The sequence below is a fragment of the Phalangium opilio genome, unplaced genomic scaffold (genome assembly GCF_054372755.1).
Source record: "Phalangium opilio isolate 3A_F unplaced genomic scaffold, DU_Popi_V2 ptg000056l_1, whole genome shotgun sequence".
In the NCBI taxonomy this organism is placed as follows: Eukaryota; Metazoa; Arthropoda; class Arachnida; order Opiliones; family Phalangiidae; genus Phalangium; species Phalangium opilio.
Window position 1 is genome coordinate 4,216,373 of NW_028324175.1, and position 19,451 is coordinate 4,235,823.

The 19,451-nt window shown below is 37.0% G+C and overlaps 3 long non-coding RNA genes and 1 pseudogene across 4 annotated transcripts; 2 read left to right on the forward strand and 2 right to left on the reverse strand.

The window, feature by feature from the left end:
- Window positions 1-3,630: 3,630 nt before the first annotated feature.
- LOC149668063 (tRNA-dihydrouridine(20) synthase [NAD(P)+]-like) lies at window positions 3,631-5,170 on the reverse strand (annotated as a pseudogene). Its single transcript, XR_016367929.1, has 7 exons — window positions 4,820-5,170; window positions 4,579-4,743; window positions 4,393-4,514; window positions 4,136-4,333; window positions 3,982-4,069; window positions 3,851-3,920; window positions 3,631-3,793 (listed from the first exon to the last, which is right to left on the reverse strand). The product of XR_016367929.1 is annotated as a tRNA-dihydrouridine(20) synthase [NAD(P)+]-like (transcript).
- A 1,283-nt stretch (window positions 5,171-6,453) lies between these two features.
- LOC149668064 (uncharacterized) lies at window positions 6,454-7,439 on the reverse strand. Its single transcript, XR_016367930.1, has 5 exons — window positions 7,040-7,439; window positions 6,868-6,964; window positions 6,758-6,801; window positions 6,640-6,696; window positions 6,454-6,578 (listed from the first exon to the last, which is right to left on the reverse strand). It is a non-coding gene; the product is annotated as an uncharacterized LOC149668064 (long non-coding RNA).
- Window positions 7,440-17,427: 9,988 nt separating this feature from the next.
- Window positions 17,428-17,912, forward strand: LOC149668065 (uncharacterized). The gene is made up of 2 exons (XR_016367915.1): window positions 17,428-17,684; window positions 17,742-17,912. It is a non-coding gene; the product is annotated as an uncharacterized LOC149668065 (long non-coding RNA).
- A 205-nt stretch (window positions 17,913-18,117) lies between these two features.
- Window positions 18,118-18,493, forward strand: LOC149668066 (uncharacterized). Its single transcript, XR_016368120.1, has 3 exons — window positions 18,118-18,171; window positions 18,236-18,337; window positions 18,412-18,493. It is a non-coding gene; the product is annotated as an uncharacterized LOC149668066 (long non-coding RNA).
- The last annotated feature ends 958 nt before the right edge of the window (window positions 18,494-19,451 follow it).

Below are 19,451 nucleotides of genomic sequence, written 5' to 3' on the forward strand. Positions count from 1 at the left end.
AAAAGGGATAATTCTTAAATAACAAACTTTCAATGAAATGTGCGCGTGCTGGCGCGTGGTTTAGAAATAACGTTTTTTTTAAACCTATACAAAAAGGTCAACTAAACTTAATTGAGTCACCAACCGCCTTTTTGTGTGAAATAAGTTACCACCCGCCTATCTATGGTGAATTAATTTACCACCCTTCTACCAATTGTGAATTAATTTACCACTTCCCTGCCAAATGATTTAAAATTTTAATCTTTCCCATAAATTAATGAGAGGCACTTGGAGTGAGCCAACTGGAACATCGAATTAATGACGTTTGACAAGCATATTATTATTTTTATAATAGGTTAATACAAATTAAGGCTGAAGGAACAGATATTATATAAAAAAGACTTGGTTTGCCCAAGCCTTAAAAACAAAAGGATAAGAGTTTTTCCAGTTGTCTGAAGCGCGGATATTTTTTCTATTGAATTTTAAAGACAATCCGTATTTTACTACTCTTTAGAATTTAATTCAATCACTTGATTTTACTGCTAATGGACTAGTTTCCTAAAAATTAATTGAAATAAAATAATTACTTATCTCAGATTTTTCAACAACAATTCCATTTTCCTGAAACATTTAATCATGCATTTATTATTTTGAGGGATATCGTGTAAACTCAACCAACACTTCTAAAACCTTCCCCACAAGTACTGATATACACAGTTCAATAATTGTGACTGTGCTTAAAGAAGAAACGAACCTCTTTATCAAATATAAGAAAGGTGATAACAGCCCCCTTTTGTATTCGAAAAGACCGCATATAATACATAATTAATGAGAATATTATTTGAAAATTAAAGTACGTTCTCCATTGAAAAGAAAAGAAAATTCATGATAAAATGTTTCAGGAAAATGGAATTGTTGTTGAAAAATCTGAGATAAGTAATTTTTTTATTTCAATTAATTTTTAGGAAACTAGTCCATTAGCAGTAAAATCAGGTGATTGAATTAAATTCTAAAGAGTAGTAAAATACGGATTGTCTTTAAAATTCAATAGAAAAAATATCCGCGCTTCAGACAACTGGAAAAACTCTTATCCTTTTGTTTTTAAGGCTTGGGCAAACCAAGTCTTTTTTATATAATATTTATATAGCAATTAAATTATCACCTTGGGAAGTTAGGAAAAAGGTCTGGGTACTTTAGGCCTTGCCGCCTGACTTAGCGTGCCGTGGCGTTAACGCGGTGACCGAAGAGGCGAAGACCCGAAGCGCTCCCGACTCCCGTTCCGGGGTTGTTTAAAAAAAGCAGACGATATTTTAGAGTTTCTATTTTTGCCCTGAAGTAGCCGGCGCCGCTAGCGTCGCAAAACTATTTCTTGCTTGAGTATGACGTCTGCCTACGATTCGGATGAGGTAATGCAAGTGGAAGGTGATTGGTTGTTTAATCGGAGGAGCTTACTTAGATCCCGCGAGCTTCTCATTTTACATGTTAACCAAAGCCAAAGCCTAAGATAAGTTACTGACCTTCACTTTATGGTTTTCTATACGCTTTTGCTTGGGTCTTATATCCTAGGATGGAAGACTATTCTAGGGGTAATTTTCTCAACTCAATGGTTTTTTTTCGCCGGTCACGGACTCCAGTGCCTGAACTGGTTCACCTGATCTATTTAGCCAATCACATTCAAGAGATTTCCCGCCTATTCCGCGCCTAATATTTTCAAAATGTCAACTGTCACGATCAACCTTGGATAGTGTTGTCTATTCTCAATTGAAGTTAACATTTAGTTTCAATTAAATATTTAATTAATCTAGAATGTCGCGGAGAAAACCTTTAAAGGGAGATCCGCAGAAGGAATCTCGCGAGGCTTTAGCCCTAAAAATAGGACAGTGGGCTTTTGATGAACTTGAATATTCGGAAGAAGCAACTCGACCTGTTGTTGCGAGTGCGTGCAAGGTATTTCAAAATTTAAGTAAAGGCGTAAATGGGAAATTGTGGGAAAATGTAATAAACAACGTAAAACGAGTCAAAACAGATGGTCCAATTAACGCCTGTACTAGTAAAGCTTTAAAGAAACTGTCAGAATTGAATGAACATTCCAAGGCTCTTGATTTAGAGTTAATGCGAGAAATATCTAATGTTGAGGAGTTGCAAAAGACAGCAACTACCCTTCAATCTAAGATTGACAAAGATTTAAACCAAATAACCCACCTTCAACGCGTGACTGTAATGTTAGAGTCCAAATCCGAAGAAACCAAGTCTAAGGCCTTACATTTTACGCGAGTTAACAATCATCTTCGGGAGAGTTTTGAGTTATTGAAAAAACCTGACGAAATAGTCGATGAATCCTTTTCAATCGCAAGCACGTGTCAAAAAGTACAAAAACGGAAAATTTTAGCCACAAATTTAATGATGGAGATTGAAAAGAATGTTTATTCTCTTTGCTATGATCATTCTATTGGAAAGCTTAATACCGAAGAAGAATCCTTCAATAAAAGAATTCTCACGGCACAAATAATTGACTTAAAGAAAAACATCTCCTTGAAGACCATAATGAAATGCTTAAGCCATCGAGCCCAAGAAGCGACTAATGATGTAACCAAATTAAGAAATGCATTTTCCATCAGAGGACAAATGAGTGATCTGGGTGAAAGGGCAGCTTCAATGGGGGATGGGAAAGGCGATTTAATTCACGAAATTGAGGACAAGTGTAAGCAACACCACTTTCATACTTTGCGTTGTAAACACGCAGCAATTGATTCTGAATACAGAATGATTCGTAATCAGATTGAAACCTTACTTTTGAGGAGGAAAAACCTTGAAGAAAAAATGGCCGCCTTAATCTCAGATAGTTCCAAACGTCAGATGATCTCTGATTTATTAAAATCCGAAATAGGCTTAAAAAACGCGGAGACAAAGTTAAGCGCAATTCGCAAAGAAATAAATCTCATTGAAACTTCAGAATTTAACCCAAGTTTGAATGAAAAATTGGAAATTATTGAGGAAACTGAACGATTGATTCGACAAAAGCATATTTCAATATTGTCCGCGTTGTCTACGAATGCGAAAATGAAAGCTGAAATAGTTCTACGCTTCCAAAATCGAAAAGATGCGAGATTAATGTTTACACAAATGAATCTTTGCAATAACTTAACATCTATCGAAATATGGAAGGAGAAAATGGCACTAGGATTTCACATGTTCTGTGAACTGGATATCGAAAATTTATCCCGTCTAAAAATTAAAGATAAAGTTGTCCCTTACACAAAGACGAACCTCTCTTTAATTGAACGAAATCCGTTTTTGTCCCAAATTAAAGACATATTTAATGTTTCTCGAGTTCAAAGCTTTGACTACCTTATGAAACGCGCCATTAATGAAAAACAGATGTACGCAATCAATGGAGACATTTGTCCGCAACAAGTGCAAATAATTAATGAAATGAAGAATTTTCAAGCAAAGCAACGACAATTTGTAGAAGACTATCAGAAACGTTTGAAAGACTTGAACCGTGAAATGGCTCAATGTGTACCAGTTATTAAAGAATTCTTAAATGAAATACCCCTTATTGAACAGAGATGTAAAGAGACTGCGGAGCAAATTAACACATGGTGGACTCTACCCGCCTTTAATGTTAAATTTGAACAAAATAATTAACGCTTCTTAACCATTGTGATTTATCAAATAACATTTTTGTTACATTTACACTTCATGTCCTAACAAACCCGTAGCAGAACCAACTATTTTGTCTTTTTCAATTAACCCCAATGCAAAAGCAGCGACCAAGGCTGCACTTTGTTCCTCAAATTTCTTGTTCTTTTCACTATGAAAAACAAAGATGTTAAATTGTTTATATAATATTAAATAACCATGCACTTACTAAAATGAACTGGAGTATTTTTGGCCTCCAACTATAACCGCATAGATGAAAACATTTTCTCCATTGGCCACTAAGGAATATTAATACTTAATTATCTTTGTAATTAACTTAATAATAAAAATTATATCTACAGTCTTATAAAAAGGTTGCTTTTTGTTATTTTGTCGCGTCCAATTTAACAAAATTGTTTTAAGTAATTCTTCCATTGGAAACATTGATCTTTTTACGCAAAAAATATAGTCAGTCAATTCAAATGCAATTAAAAACGGATTAAAATTATTTTACTTGATATATCTGGCTTTCATAATCCACGTTTCACCGTCTTCAGTTTTCATTTTCTTTAATGAGACTTCTGGTGGTTCATCTTCATTACCATTTCCATCTATACTTTCTTTACGTTTCCTATTATTTTGAAAGCTGTGAGCTTTAAGCTTTAAATTCTTTTGGTATTCTTCGTAATAGTCTAACACGCCCCATAGTTCACTAAAATTGTTGTAAAGTTTAAAAAACAAATAACAAATCAAATTTTAAATTATATTTACCATATTTCCTCCATTCTTTGAGAGGCCAAGAGCTTTTTTCCACGTTCAGACTCTTGTAGTGAACCCAACATTTGTTGAATGCAATATTTTGTATTGTGAAAATGGTTATCATAATCTATAGCCTAGAAAGTAACACGCCTTTCAATAAATTATAATTTAATTATTTTAATTAATTAATTGTAATACCAATTTTAAATAAGCAACAATTAATTCATCCAATGCTATTTTCCCTTCTGGTCTCAAAATGGAACAATTTTTTCAATTTGTCTGGCAAGCATCACGGAAGAAGCTCCACACCTCTCTTTAAACTCTTCAATATCATTGTAACAATAAATTTCACCGGAACCACCACTAATTTTATTTAAACAAATGGGTTAAAGTTTCAAAGTTTGCATTAAAAATTTAAAATTGAATTTTTTTTCTATACTTTGCTATCACCGGGATTTTTAACATTTGGGCTATTTGTTTAATTTCTTCATTTCTGTTCTTGTGTTGAGGTCTCTCTTCTTTTCTTCGCCCATGAATGGCTATAGCGGAAACAGCCGTGCTTTCAATGACCTTGGCTAGTTCTGGGAGCACGGCAGTGCTCCCTGCCGTGCTCCCAGCCAAGTCGAGCACTGACATCCTTTTCTCGAAGCAACTCGTGGCACTTTTAAGCCCACTGTAACTTCGTGATGGGTTCAGTTAGAAGTCTGAAATTTTGCTTGCCGCGAGGACTGTCAATCCTAGCTATAGTTTCCAAATTTCAAGTTCCTACCCTATATACTTTTCGAAATATCGCAGGTGAAATTTACCTTATTTTGTCACTCACTCACTCACTCACCGATCATCAAAATTCTAAGGTACTTTTAGGGGAGATAGAAACTTAAAATTCATGATTTAGTTTTCATTTATTTTATAAAGCACAGAAAAATTAAAACATCCCGAAATTTTTATAAAATTGTTCTTTAGTTCTTTATTTTAAAACTAGATGGCGCTGCCGTCTTTTCAACAGAAATAGTGTGTGTTCTTGATGAAAGGACGTAATGGTCCAAAGTTAACCGAAAGTTAAATATATATTAAATCTAATAGGAGTAGTAGTTTAAAAGAAATGTGTCGTAACTGATGCTACATTCTTATATTAGGATATCGCGTACAATCGTTATTGCATGTTCTCTGCGGGTCGAAAGGGGTAATTCAGCGTAAATATGGACAAACGTTAGCGATTATATTAGCAAACGAAGTACCACGAGAGGGTCTTGTTTTCATATAACTACCGAAGTATAACGAGAGGATCTACAAAAAGAAGTGAGATCCTATGAAAAACATTAACATGTACAAAAATGGGCCAAGCCTCGCTCGTGCCCTCTCCGCCGTAAAACGTTCTGAGATCCCATGTAGAGCCAAGCCTGCCTTATGTTCTTATTCAATCGCCAATAGAACAATTATGTCATAAATTAAGTCCTTTTCCTAATTAATAACCAATATTCTTTGACTCTATCATTATTATACATCTTTGTTCGTATCAAAAATATCGTGACTTGGCAAGCGCAGGTAATTACCTTATAAACGTGTACATAAGGTTATGCATAACTCGCCTTATAAACTTGTACATATCGCCTCGACCATAAACGATTTAGTGAATATCCCCTCGACCATAAACGATTTAGTGAATATCCCCTCGACCATAAACGATTTAGTGAATATCCCTTCGATTATTTTAAAATCGGCAACGATTTAGTGAATATCCCCTCGACTTCCTTTTAATATTACTTACTTGCGATTGCCAAGTCACGATATTTTTGATACGAACAAAGATGTATAATAATGATAGAGTTAAAGAATATTGGTTATTAATTAGGAAAAGGACTTAATTTATGACATAATTGTTCTATTGGCGATTGAATAAGAACATAAGGCAGGCTTGGCTCTACATGGGATCTCAGAACGTTTTACGGCGGAGAGGGCACGAGCGAGGCTTGGCCCATTTTTGTACATGTTAATGTTTTTCATAGGATTCATAGTTTCTTCTAACTAAAAATGATCATTATATAAGTAAAATTGACTTCAGTATCTATTTAAATTTAACATACACAAGGAAGCAACCGGATTTTGCAAGTTATTGGCATCTTGGTATTTTTAACAAGAGTGGTCAAAATCTTTTCTACTTTTTCAGGATTTTTTAGCAAAGCAGCTCCCATACCACCCTAAAATATTTAAGTATTGTTATTTAATGTTATTTGTTTTTTTTTTTAATTAATTTTTTACTTTGAGAATTCTTTAGGACATCCCATATTTATATCTATTCCAGCCACATCATTCTGCCTGTTAAAATGTTATTTTTTTTATTTATTAGTTTATACAAGTGATGAAAATATATACTTACACTTTTAACGCTACTTGTAAGGCACGTTCTGGGTTGCATGTTCCCTATATTATTACGAATGCTTAGTAAAAGTTTAGAGAGATTGTTGTAAAAATTATAAGGTTTAATACGTTAACATTTGTAAAATTAATTGCTTCTTTTCATTATCACATGTTCGGAAGACTATGTTTTGATCATCATCAACATAGTCAACAGTACCCAAAACATCTAGAGCAATCGTTTCATAATTAAATTTTTTAAGTGGGGTATTTTTAATACATATTAATTGAACAAGTAGTTTACTATTTTCAATTCTTCGGCATTTTAATAATCGGTAATCAATCAGTTCCTGCAGGAATACATAGATTTAGTACTTGGAATCTTTAAGAGGCCATAGACCCCACACAAATATCTGATTGACTGTGAGGGGAAGCCATAGTTAGACCCGTATATATATCTATGGTCGAGACCTAACCGTTAAGAGACCCAAGTGAAACTAAAATTATCAGGCATAAAGGATAGTGATCATCTGCGTCATTGTAATGGAAACGAGGTGTTATGTTGTTAATGTTATTAAGTTTGTTAACCCTGTTTAAAGTCACAAATTATGGGAAAATCAACCACTAATATTTGGCGGTACTTTAATAAATCTACTAAAGTTGGCAAAATAACTGGAGAATGTTTTAAATCTTTAAAAGTTAGATAAATCATGGAGCTTCTATTTACAGGGAGAGGAAACTCGGACTTTCCCCCCTAGCCCTTCTGCTAGGGGGGAAACGCAACGCTTTCGCTCCTCGCGCGCACCCCGAGCCCATGTAAACAAAGTCTGACGTCATTTTCTTGGTGGAACTTCAATTCCTTGCCATTAAATGATGATTTGTACCGTGAATCGCTTCTGTAGCTACGGTATACACATTTCTCCTCATTCCCTCTAGTGCAAACTATTAGCCTGGAATCGCAGTCCATTCAAAATTTAAAAATTAAACCTTTAAAACACCAAGGCTTATGCCTTTCAACGAACTAGTGAAGGAGGCCATCTTCGTTGTTTACATAGGCTCCCTTTTTTGCCAGCGAAAACCGAGGGGGGTTAAATATGTGCCCCTTTTTATGGACAAATAGTGTCTACGTTTCCTAAGAGCGTTTACATTACTAGAGGGGGATGAAGTTTCCTCTCCCTGTAAATAGAAGCTCCGTGGTAATACCATGGTTGTTTGCTCTTCTCACTTTAAAAAAGACGATTATAAAACAATTCCGCAAGAACATAGAGGTAAGACACTTGCTGGAGTAATAAAATTTGTAGTAGTTTTAATTCTACAATTCTTTAACAGATCAGTTCAAATACCCACCGCGCCTAAGACCTTTGGCAATTCCATCCCAGAATCTGCCTATTCGTAAACATGACAGAACTCTTTGAAAAATAAAAACGGGGGAATGAGTTCAGATGATGGTGAGAATTTGAAAAATCATTTGTTTGCGGATCATGATCATCAAGTAGAGCAAATTGGTGTTAATAACCAACCCGATGACATAACTGAAAGTGAAGAAAATGGAAACAGTACTCGACTACGAGACACACCTGAAATTTGTGACACTGATAACAGTTCCTTAGAAAAAGGAATTATGGTGAACACATTAGAAGAACATAAATGTAAAGTGTCAGCTAGTTGCGGAATTTTGAAACAACAAACTGTAGTAGCTTTGACTGGAATTCAGTCAATGGAACTTTTTAATGAAATAGTTAAAATTGTTAGTGAAGAATATCCTAGTAAAAGTCCACTACCTGTAGCTGACGGAATTTTACTTACACTAATGAAACTTAAACTTGGTATTTCATATTCCGCTCTCTTCTTGGTCTAAGCCAGCAGATAACTTCTAGTTATTTCAAACAAACATTATGCAAGTTAGCGACTGTCTTGGAGTCATCAGTTACATGGCTAGAGAAAGAAGAAATTGTGGAAGCTATGCCGCATTGCTTTAAAGAATACACTGATACAAGAGTGGTATTAGATTGCACCGAGGTATCTGTTGAAAAACCCAAGTGTTTAAAATGCAAGATCAAGACTTATTCTCACTACAAAGGGACCAATACTGTAAAAGTACGCGTTTGTGTATCTCCATCCGGTGTGATCACCATGGTGAGCAGAGCATATGGGGGAAAGTCAACTGATAAACAAATAACTGAAGAATGCGGGGTCCTAGAACGATGCATACCATACGCAGACGCCATAATTGTAGACAAGGGGTTCGCTATTGAAGATCTTTGTAACGAAAGAGGGCTCAAACTAATTAGGCCACCTTTTCTAAAACGTAAAGCTAAAGGTCAAAAAAATAAAAAAAGGGAACAATTCCCTAGAGAAGATGCTTTGCTTACGTCAAAAATTGCGTGTGCTAGGGTACACGACGTGGCTAAAAACACTGAATTAGGATAGGCAATAATTGTATACACTGTACATGATTCTGTTGGTTAAAGGTACAATGTGATAATTGCCTCATATTAACTATGGGCAATTTTAGCTATGGAGATATTGTAACCAAATATATCTGGAACAGAAAGAGGACCATGCCTATCGAATAAATTGCCAAAAGGTGAGCTCCCCCCAACGGGGGCGCATTCGCCGAATGAAAGAGAGAAACTTTAGAAATCATACAGCTAGTAGCCAGTGACGTGCGCTGCTAGTAACCAGTGACGTACTGTATATTTTTTGGTGGTATTATTATGTTGGCAATTTTATCTGTCTCTAAACTCCGTTAGCTGTGATAAGGCTAAGAGGATTGTGATTTTGGTAGTATATAAATAGTATAAAATTAAAATAATTCAAACTTGACAAATTTAGAAATATTTTAATTTCAAATGCTAATTTTTAAGTATCTATTATAGGGAGAAAGAATAGAACATGCTTTTTTTCTCGAGTTGAAATTAGGAACATTATAATCACAAATTTAACAGTGTTTTCTCTTGTTTAATATACATAAAGTCGGCTTTCAGGTCTGTTTCATAATCATCAGGAGTAAAATGATGGGAAAATATTCTAGCATTTTTTTTTTTGTTGTCATAAAAATCTAGTACTCCTTGCCTCTGTCCGTCCATAGCGAAACCAAGCGGAGCCGTGACTAGGAAAGGCGATTAATTAATTAACTAATAATTATTTATATTATGGTTAATCGCCATTAAGAAATACGGAGAGTTCCTCGCGCAGGACATGATACTACTCGGAAAAAGCCAGTTGCTCGGATTCCTCGACGTTATTCTTAAGTTGAAATTTCGAAAAGAACTTTCATCATTTTGGAAATGTATCTTTTACCGCGTTTTCATCAATTGATTTCGACATTTTTACCACCGCGTTGACGCGTTTCTCGGTTTTTGTACTAGGGTAATGGCAGCGCCTGACCGAAGGCCTTACCTTAGACTGCGGGAAGATTACGTCGAGTGTCAAGACGCTTTCTCTCCAAGCTCTCAATCGAAACTGAACTTGTAATATTTTTGGGAGAGAAAGAGATTCGGGGAGAGGGTTCGAACTTCGAAACGCCTTGCAAAAAATGCAAACTACGTTTAAACGTAATTACTAATTTCGTCATACTTTTTGCCAAAAGCGAAAATTCTTTTGTCTGTCAGAAGTCAATCATTCGACGTAAATAACTAAAGTTTCGCTTTAAATTCAACGTTAAAAGTAAATATCTCGAACGAGAAGTATGGCGCGCGCGTTACGTCAGCTTCAACTTTCGAACTACATTTCTTAAATCTTTTTAAATTTTGAATATAATCATATAAAAGATAATATAAGAAAAAGTTCTAGGAGGAATAAACCTTGAAGGCCTTAGGCGCTCTTTTGTGGCAATAACAGCCAACCGTAATTAAGCCAAATCCAAATAAACCTTAATTACTGATTATAAGATGGATGGGCGGCGTAATACGGCGTCCAACCTTTGACCCACGATACTTCTTGATATCAACAAAGATATTAAAATTGGTACTAACTGAAATTATAAGTGCCGCGAAGGGCTTGGGAGCAATCTGACGATCACGTAGCCACTCGCGTACCAAGTCGCCAAAGAAAGTACCGGCGATCTGACTGATTCTGGAGGATTACTCGGTTCTATGAAAATAATGGAATGTGGTTTTCCATTACACCGGTCACTTTGAAGCTGTTTATTGTTGGGACACCGATTTTACCCGAAACGTACCACTCCTCTACCCGTCTCCCATTGTTAGCCCGTCTTAATTTTTCCAAGGTTGGCAATTTCTCGCGAGACCCGCTCTCTATCGCGTATCCGACCCCTCGCTTTGAAAAAAAAAGAAAGAAATGTTTTGAGAAGAGATTGCAATCTAGTTTAGTCAAAGGTCTTTGTGAAGGGTAAAACCCGAGGGGCTCGTCACTACGCCTCCGTGGTGGTCATCCCCAGACGGGCCCCTCCTCCCATCATACACAAAATGGATAATTTAAACCTCCCCCGGGTTTTTCAGGGGCGAACCCCCAGCAGCATCAGCCAGCGCGTGGCGCCGAAAACAAGATAGAGAGAGACTGAATGTAATAAGTCAGTCAAGGTCCGGGATAAGATTAAAATAGGGGTGGTGGTATTCCCTTTACTGCATGGTTGTTTACCAGGTAGATTTTTGAAAAGACGCTTTACAAGTGGAAAAGTACCCCGCTCCCTCTATACAGAATGTAGCCCGAAATCTTATGTCGCAATGAAATATAAACTGCGAAAGTTGAGGGGTTTGGGGGGGAACTACTTCTCATCGAATATTCATTTGTGATTTTCTCTCGTGTTAGGAAATTCTTCCACGAGACGTGACAGTCATTTCAAAAAGGCGGAAGATTCCTAATTGGAATGCAAATTATATCCAGGATACCTTGAATTAATTAAATAGTAATAATTAGGCTAGGGAATTTAAATATGGACTAAAACGTTAGGAAGTTTATTTCTCGGGTTGACGAAAACTGCAATCATGCAACTGGTTTAAGCGCGGTGTTCCGCTTTACGAGAAATACCAGGAATACGTATTTCTTGAAGAATCGACTTTGTTCATGACAAATCATATCCTTAAAATCGTTGCCATTTATAACGTTCTTTTGTTATAGGCTTAAAAATATTATGGGAAAATGTAAGGAAATCATCTGAAAATATATAGTTTTAAAAGTAAGCCGCGGGAACTTGAAGATCTGAAAATTGATTTAAGATTTAATTCATCATTGAGTCGCTTTCAATGTTCGCCTATTTATCAAAAAACCCACTGTTTTTACCTCTCCGAGTGACGTATGTCACGGAGAGGTATTACACCGGCCGTGTCTGTCTGTGTGTCTGTCTGTCTGTCTGTCAGACCCCACGTGACCGCGTTCGCAGTTTACAAATCGGAGCAAACAAATACCCGATTTCCGGAACGCGTTCGCGGTTCACGGAAATTTGGTCATTCATCTACCAACACCAGTCTTTACTAACTGGCTTCTAAGGACCACAATCTGCTAGTCTTTGTCCATCCCACATGGACACTAGTCTGTACGTGCTTGCTTCCAAGCACCACCAACTTCTGTTCTTCGTCAATTTCACCTTGACTCCAGCTTCTATGCACCACCATCTTCTGCTCGTCGTCAATTCCACATTGACACCAGCTTCTATACACTACCATCTTCTGTTCTTCGTCAGTTCCACATTGACACCAGCTTCTATGCACCACCATCTTCTGTTCTTCGTCAATTCCACATTGACACCAGCTTCTATGCACCACCATCTTCAGGTCTTTTGTCCATTCCACATGGACGCCGGTCAGTACATTCTGGCTTCTTTTCCACCGTCATCGTTTGGTTTCAAGATATACGCGGCGAGCGGCTAGGGTTACGAGAAACGTCTAGCCTCCCAATGGCAGGGCTTCCACCATCGGTTCACGCGAATGCGTTTTTATCTATTATTTGGTTTTAAGATATACGCGGCGATCAGCTAGGGTTACGAGAAACGTCTAGCCACCCAATGGCAGGGCTTCCACCAAAGGTTCACGCGAATGCGTTTTTATCTATTATTATAATGGAAACGGATCGTATATATACCCCAAAATTTGAAGAAAGCGGGCAAGAAGGGTACCCTTCACTTTAAACGTCAATATTAGCAAAGATTCGAAAGATATTATGAACAACTTTATTTTAAACGATTTAACTATTTTTAAAGTTATTTACTGGCGATTAAAATAATTAAAAATAATTATATTTATTTAAATATTAAAGATAAACCCAAGTACCGAAGTCGTTAAATCATTGCCTCCTATATCTATCAAGGCCCGTGCATTGCGTTATATTTCCTACATTGCCTCCTGTATCTATCAAGGCCCATGCATTGTGATATATTTCCTTCATTGCCTCCAATATCTATCGAGGCCCGTGCATTGCGATATATTTTTGAGAACAACAACCAAAATGGGAAGCTCCTCTCAGAACCATAATAATTTGTTTTCTCAGTTATATGAAATGAAAATATGGATAATATTTTCGGCAATTCGATTTGAATGGCTCTTTCTGATGTATCATTCTCTCAGCACTGTTCATAATGGACAGGAACGTAGAGATTCGAGACACTAGGAATTACGATAGTGTTTCAAATCATCTGTATTGAGGGCTTAAAGGCTTGGAGTGAGTCGAAAGATAAATACACATCCTATTTTTTAGTTGTACCATGCGTACCACAATGTTGCCAGGCGTTTATTGAAGGATGCTTGGGTACTTGGTACAGACTGTTACGTCTACCAAGTTTCCTAGCATCCAAGAATAAATAGGATTCATAGAAGCCAGTGTTAAGGGCATGTCATGGGTCAAGTCGTTAAATATATCGACGCAGTTAAATAGCTGATGGCATTATTTTATCCACTTTCCCATTGCCTTCGAGTGGAAGTTCAACTTTGGCACGGACGACAGATGGCGCTCTTAAACTTCTACCCCCAAAAATCGTTGTTGTCTGCTCGTTTTCCCCTTCCGCGTTTTTTCGTTATAAACTTATGATTTAACGAACTGTTAAGATAAAATTTCATATTTCCTAAGACAGATAAGCTTCTACTCCTTTCATATTACTCCCAGTTAGATTTAATGCTTAAAAAATATATTTTCAATAAAAACTCCGCTTCCACTAGTGGATTTATACTCCTTGTTAGATTAGTGTAGGTGTAGAGAGTAATCATTACAAACGCTAAAAAATATATTTTCAAAAATGAAGAACATAGAACATTTATTCTATATCAAAAAATATTTTGGTGGTAAGATTGGTTTAGAAAAATCCAAACGGCTAGATATTGGTAAAAAAAGACATGTGTAAGCTATTTGTAGATGAGATAATTGTTTTACATGTTTTAAATGAGACTAAAACTTCCACTATTGTGTCTAAAAAAGTGTTGGCCATGTATATTTTTTAAATATGACGGAATTGCGGTTGATATGATAGCGCCCTATTTGCGAAAAAAACCTTTTTTTAAACAGTTGAATCATTCTTTGATAGAATTTCGAAGGAAGAAGTTAAGTGTTAGATTTGCTCGATTAATTTTGTTCGGCAAATAATATAATTAAGCCTTACGTATTACTGAAGGAGATTGATTTTGCCAACCTTTGTGAGTATTTAACTGTTTAATAATTATTTTGGTTAAGTGGGAGCCTAGCTTATGTGTGATTGGGTTGTGGCTTCCATGATTTGGGCACATTTGCTTTTTGTGTGGCAAGGTATGATTCAGCTTTGATATGGACAAATGTTACAAATCATACTGGTAGACTAAGAATGCGGTTGAGGTATAGCGAGAGAGTAGAGTTTCCACAGCAATTGAGAGATATTGAAAAGGCTTGAACAATAGACTATTTTAAAATTCAATTCCTGCACTTGCAAAGAATTAAAAAAAGCGATAGATGCATATATTTAGGTTGTTTAAGGGGTAGTGATAGTCATCTCCACTCGGAGAGGTAATATTTTGGCTTTCCCAACTTGTTTACCTCTCCGAGTGACGTATGTCACGGAGAGGTATTACACCGGCCGTTTCTGTCTGTGTGTCTGTCTGTCTGTCTGTCTGTCAGACCCCACGTGACCGCGTTCGCAGTTTACAAATCGGAGCAAACAAATACCCGATTTCCGGAACGCGTTCGCGGTTCACGGAAATTTGGTCATTCATCTACCAACACTAGTCTTTACTAACTGGCTTCTAAGGACCACAATCTGCTAGTCTTTGTCCATCCCACATGGACACTAGTCTGTACGTACTTGCTTCCAAGCACCACCAACTTCTGTTCTTCGTCAATTTCACCTTGACTCCAGCTTCTATGCACCACCATCTTCTGCTCGTCGTCAATTCCACATTGACACCAGCTTCTATACACTACCATCTTCTGTTCTTCGTCAGTTCCACATTGACACCAGCTTCTATGCACTACCATCTTCTGTTCTTCGTCAATTCCACATTGACACCAGCTTCTATGCACCACCATCTTCAGGTCTTTTGTCCATTCCACATGGACGCCGGTCAGTACATTCTGGCTTCTTTTCCACCGTCATCGTTTGGTTTCAAGATATACGCGGCGAGCGGCTAGGGTTACGAGAAACGTCTAGCCTCCCAATGGCAGGGCTTCCACCATCGGTTCACGCGAATGCGTTTTTATCTATTATTTGGTTTTAAGATATACGCGGCGATCAGCTAGGGTTACGAGAAACGTCTAGCCTCCCAATGGCAGGGCTTCCACCAAAGGTTCACGCGAATGCGTTTTTATCTATTATTATAATGGAAACGGATCGTATATATACCCCAAAATTTGAAGAAAGCGGGCAAGAAGGGTACCCTTCACTTTAAACGTCAATATTAGCAAAGATTCGAAAGATATTATGAACAACTTTATTTTAAACGATTTAACTATTTTTAAAGTTATTTACTGGCGAATAAAATAATTAAAAATAATTATATTTATTTAAATATTAAAGATAAAACCCAAGTACCGAAGTCGTTAAATCATTGCCTCCTATATCTATCAAGGCCCGTGCATTGCGTTATGTTTCCTACATTGCCTCCTCTATCTATCAAGGCGCGTGCATTGCGATATATTTTATTCATTGCCTCCAATATCTATCGAGGCCCGTGCATTGCGATATATTTTTGAGAACAACAACCAAAATGGGAAGCTCCTCTCAGAACCATAATAATTTGTTTTCTCAGTTATATGAAATGAAAATATGGATAATATTTTCGGCAATTCGATTTGAATGGCTCTTTCTGATGTATCATTCTCTCAGCACTGTTCATAATGGACAGGAACGTAGAGATTCGAGACACTAGGAATTACGATAGTGTTTCAAATCCTCTGTATTGAGGGCTTAAAGGCTTGGAGTGAGTCGAAAGATAAATACACATCCTATTTTTTAGTTGTACCATGCGTACCACAATGTTGCCAGGCGTTTATTGAAGGATGCTTGGGTACTTGGTACAGACTGTTACGTCTACCAAGTTTCCTAGCATCCAAGAATAAATAGGATTCATAGAAGCCAGTGTTAAGGGCATGTCATGGGTCAAGTCGTTAAATATATCGACGCAGTTAAATAGCTGATGGCATTATTTTATCCACTTTCCCATTGCCTTCGAGTGGAAGTTCAACTTTGGCACGGACGACAGATGGCGCTCTTAAACTTCTACCCCCAAAAATCGTTGTTGTCTGCTCGTTTTCCCCTTCCGCGTTTTTTCGTTATAAACTTATGATTTAACGAACTGTTAAGATAAAATTTCATATTTCCTAAGACAGATAAGCTTCTACTCCTTTCATATTACTCCCAGTTAGATTTAATGCTTAAAAAATATATTTTCAATAAAAACTCCGCTTCCACTAGTGGATTTATACTCCTTGTTAGATTAGTGTAGGTGTAGAGAGTAATCATTACAAACGCTAAAAAATATATTTTCAAAAATGAAGAACATAGAACATTTATTCTATATCAAAAAATATTTTGGTGGTAAGATTGGTTTAGAAAAATCCAAACGGCTAGATATTGGTAAAAAAAGACATGTGTAAGCTATTTGTAGATGAGATAATTGTTTTACATGTTTTAAATGAGACTAAAACTTCCACTATTGTGTCTAAAAAAGTGTTGGCCATGTATATTTTTTAAATATGACGGAATTGCGGTTGATATGATAGCGCCCTATTTGCGAAAAAAACCTTTTTTTAAACAGTTGAATCATTCTTTGATAGAATTTCGAAGGAAGAAGTTAAGTGTTAGATTTGCTCGATTAATTTTGTTCGGCAAATAATATAATTAAGCCTTACGTATTACTGAAGGAGATTGATTTTGCCAACCTTTGTGAGTATTTAACTGTTTAATAATTATTTTGGTTAAGTGGGAGCCAAGCTTATGTGTGATTGGGTTGTGGCTTCCATGATTTGGGCACATTTGCTTTTTGTGTGGCGAGGTATGATTCAGCTTTGATATGGACAAATGTTACAAATCATACTGGTAGACTAAGAATGCGGTTGAGGTATAGCGAGAGAGTAGAGTTTCCACAGCAATTGAGAGATATTGAAAAGGCTTGAACAATAGGCTATTTTAAAATTCAATTCCTGCACTTGCAAAGAATTAAAAAAAGCGATAGATGCATATATTTAGGTTGTTTAAGGGGTAGTGATAGTCATCTCCACTCGGAGAGGTAATATTTTGGCTTTCCCAACTTGTTTACAATCTTTCTGGAACAAAGCCGACTTAACGTGACGCAATACTCTAATTCCGAGTACATCCCTTGATGGGAAACTTCCGTTTTCCACCTCCCGGATGTGTCATCGTACACGAGACGCGAACATTTGTCAGGCTGACGCGATCTATCTAGTTTAAAAGCGGCTGTCTTTCTTAATTTCAACTCATTTTAGACAGTACAATGTTGCATTCCATCATTTGCGTCTTGTTCCTTAGCTCCTTTCAACTCTTAAACGCCTTGAATCAGACGGATAATTATTTCGTAGGTTTCGTTTAGTACACGTTGACGTTGGCGTTTAAATTTAAAGGTACAATTCAGGATGAATCGAAATACGTCGAAGAAGTTCGACGTCACATGCAAGAGGTCAGAGACCAATTTGGTGACGAACTGAAGGACACCTACGATCGGGACATTACCGATTATATTCGTCGACGCAAAAGATCGAGTAGTACGAGCAATTCGCTTTCCCACGCATTTAATCACGCATAGTTTATCGGTACCAATACCTCAAAGTAGCTATAGTTACCATTTTGAAAAGAATCTACTTCTAGGGATTGGGACCGATCAACGAGTCGTTGTTGCGCGACATAATAATAATCTGGCTAAAGACGAATTTCTTTTGTCAGTTGGCAAAGGTTGCGATTTGCCTAAGCAAATCGGTATTAACGACGCTTGCATGTGTCAATCGGGACCACACAAAACCATGGTCGAGTTGGAAATGATCAACGGAGATATATCCGGCAACACCGTAAATCAAACAAAAGATAAACTCGGGAAACATATTTTAAATCATTTCATTCATTGGTATATAGTTGCAAATACCGTGGTGCATTTCCATCGACAGATGCAGCAGTTCTTGCTCTTCACCCACGCACAAATGCGTCGCCGTCGACAAAGAGATGGTCAAAGTACCGGTAAGTACGCGTCTTCGAGTCGCGACCCTAAAAGGCCCGGAAGGTTTCCATTCTAAGTCCCACCCAAAACTTAGATGGAAGTCAATTAGAGACAAATATGTCCGAGAAAAGAAAATTATGGACGGACAGAAATTGAGCGGCAGTGGTTGTTCGAGCAGAGAGGTATGGGACCTCTACGAAAGCGTTCATTTCCTTAAAGACTCGATTAGCCACAGAAAGTACGTGAATACAAGAAAAATAAACAGCTAGATTTAACGATTCTTGTTTCCACGCAGAACAATTAACAATATGTCTCAAGCAAATAAAGACGAGGCGGCCGATAAGAATCCTGATAAGCCAGAAGATAGTCATGAGGAAATGGTTTTTGAACATGAAGATGAGGACTTCATTATCGAGGAGCCAATTAATGAGGCGGCAAATGCGCTGTCCGATGCTGACCAAGGAAATAACAGTTTGCCTAAGCCAAGAAAAACCAGCTCTACGTCTAGCTTGAGTGCAAGTACAAGTCGGCCCAGTACGTCTTCAAGCAAACGTGAAAGTGAAGAAACATTTATGAAATCAGCCAAATATAAAAAGCCAAAACAAAAGGTTGATGCCTATGAACAAACGCTCCTAAATATTTGGAAAGAAAATACAGGTAAAATCAATGCTAGCTCCTGCAATGCCATCCCAGAGGATCCGGATCGTTTATTTCTGTTGAGCCTAGAAAAGGATTTTAAATCTTTAAATGATAAAAACAAAAGAAAAGCAAAACATGCACTCATGCAAGTGCTCGATGATTTGCTTGAAGAGGAAGAACGTGACAAATTGGCAGAGCAAATTAATTAATAATCTGTATTTTCATAATAAAATCATTTTTATTAAACGAGTAATCTTTAACGTCCTTGGTATTCCATTTTACCATTAATAGTAAAATATTCCTTATAAGAATCTCTTATCTGTATGGCTCCTCTTCTACATGCTCTACCTCCTTGCCGAGGAAGCCCGGTCATATTACTGTTATGGTTAAGTCTCCATTCCCCTTTGACCAAATTTCCATGTTCATCAATATGGTCACCGTACTTGATTGGACAATACAAACGCCTATCAGTTTGTTCTTCCTTCGTCATCAAGA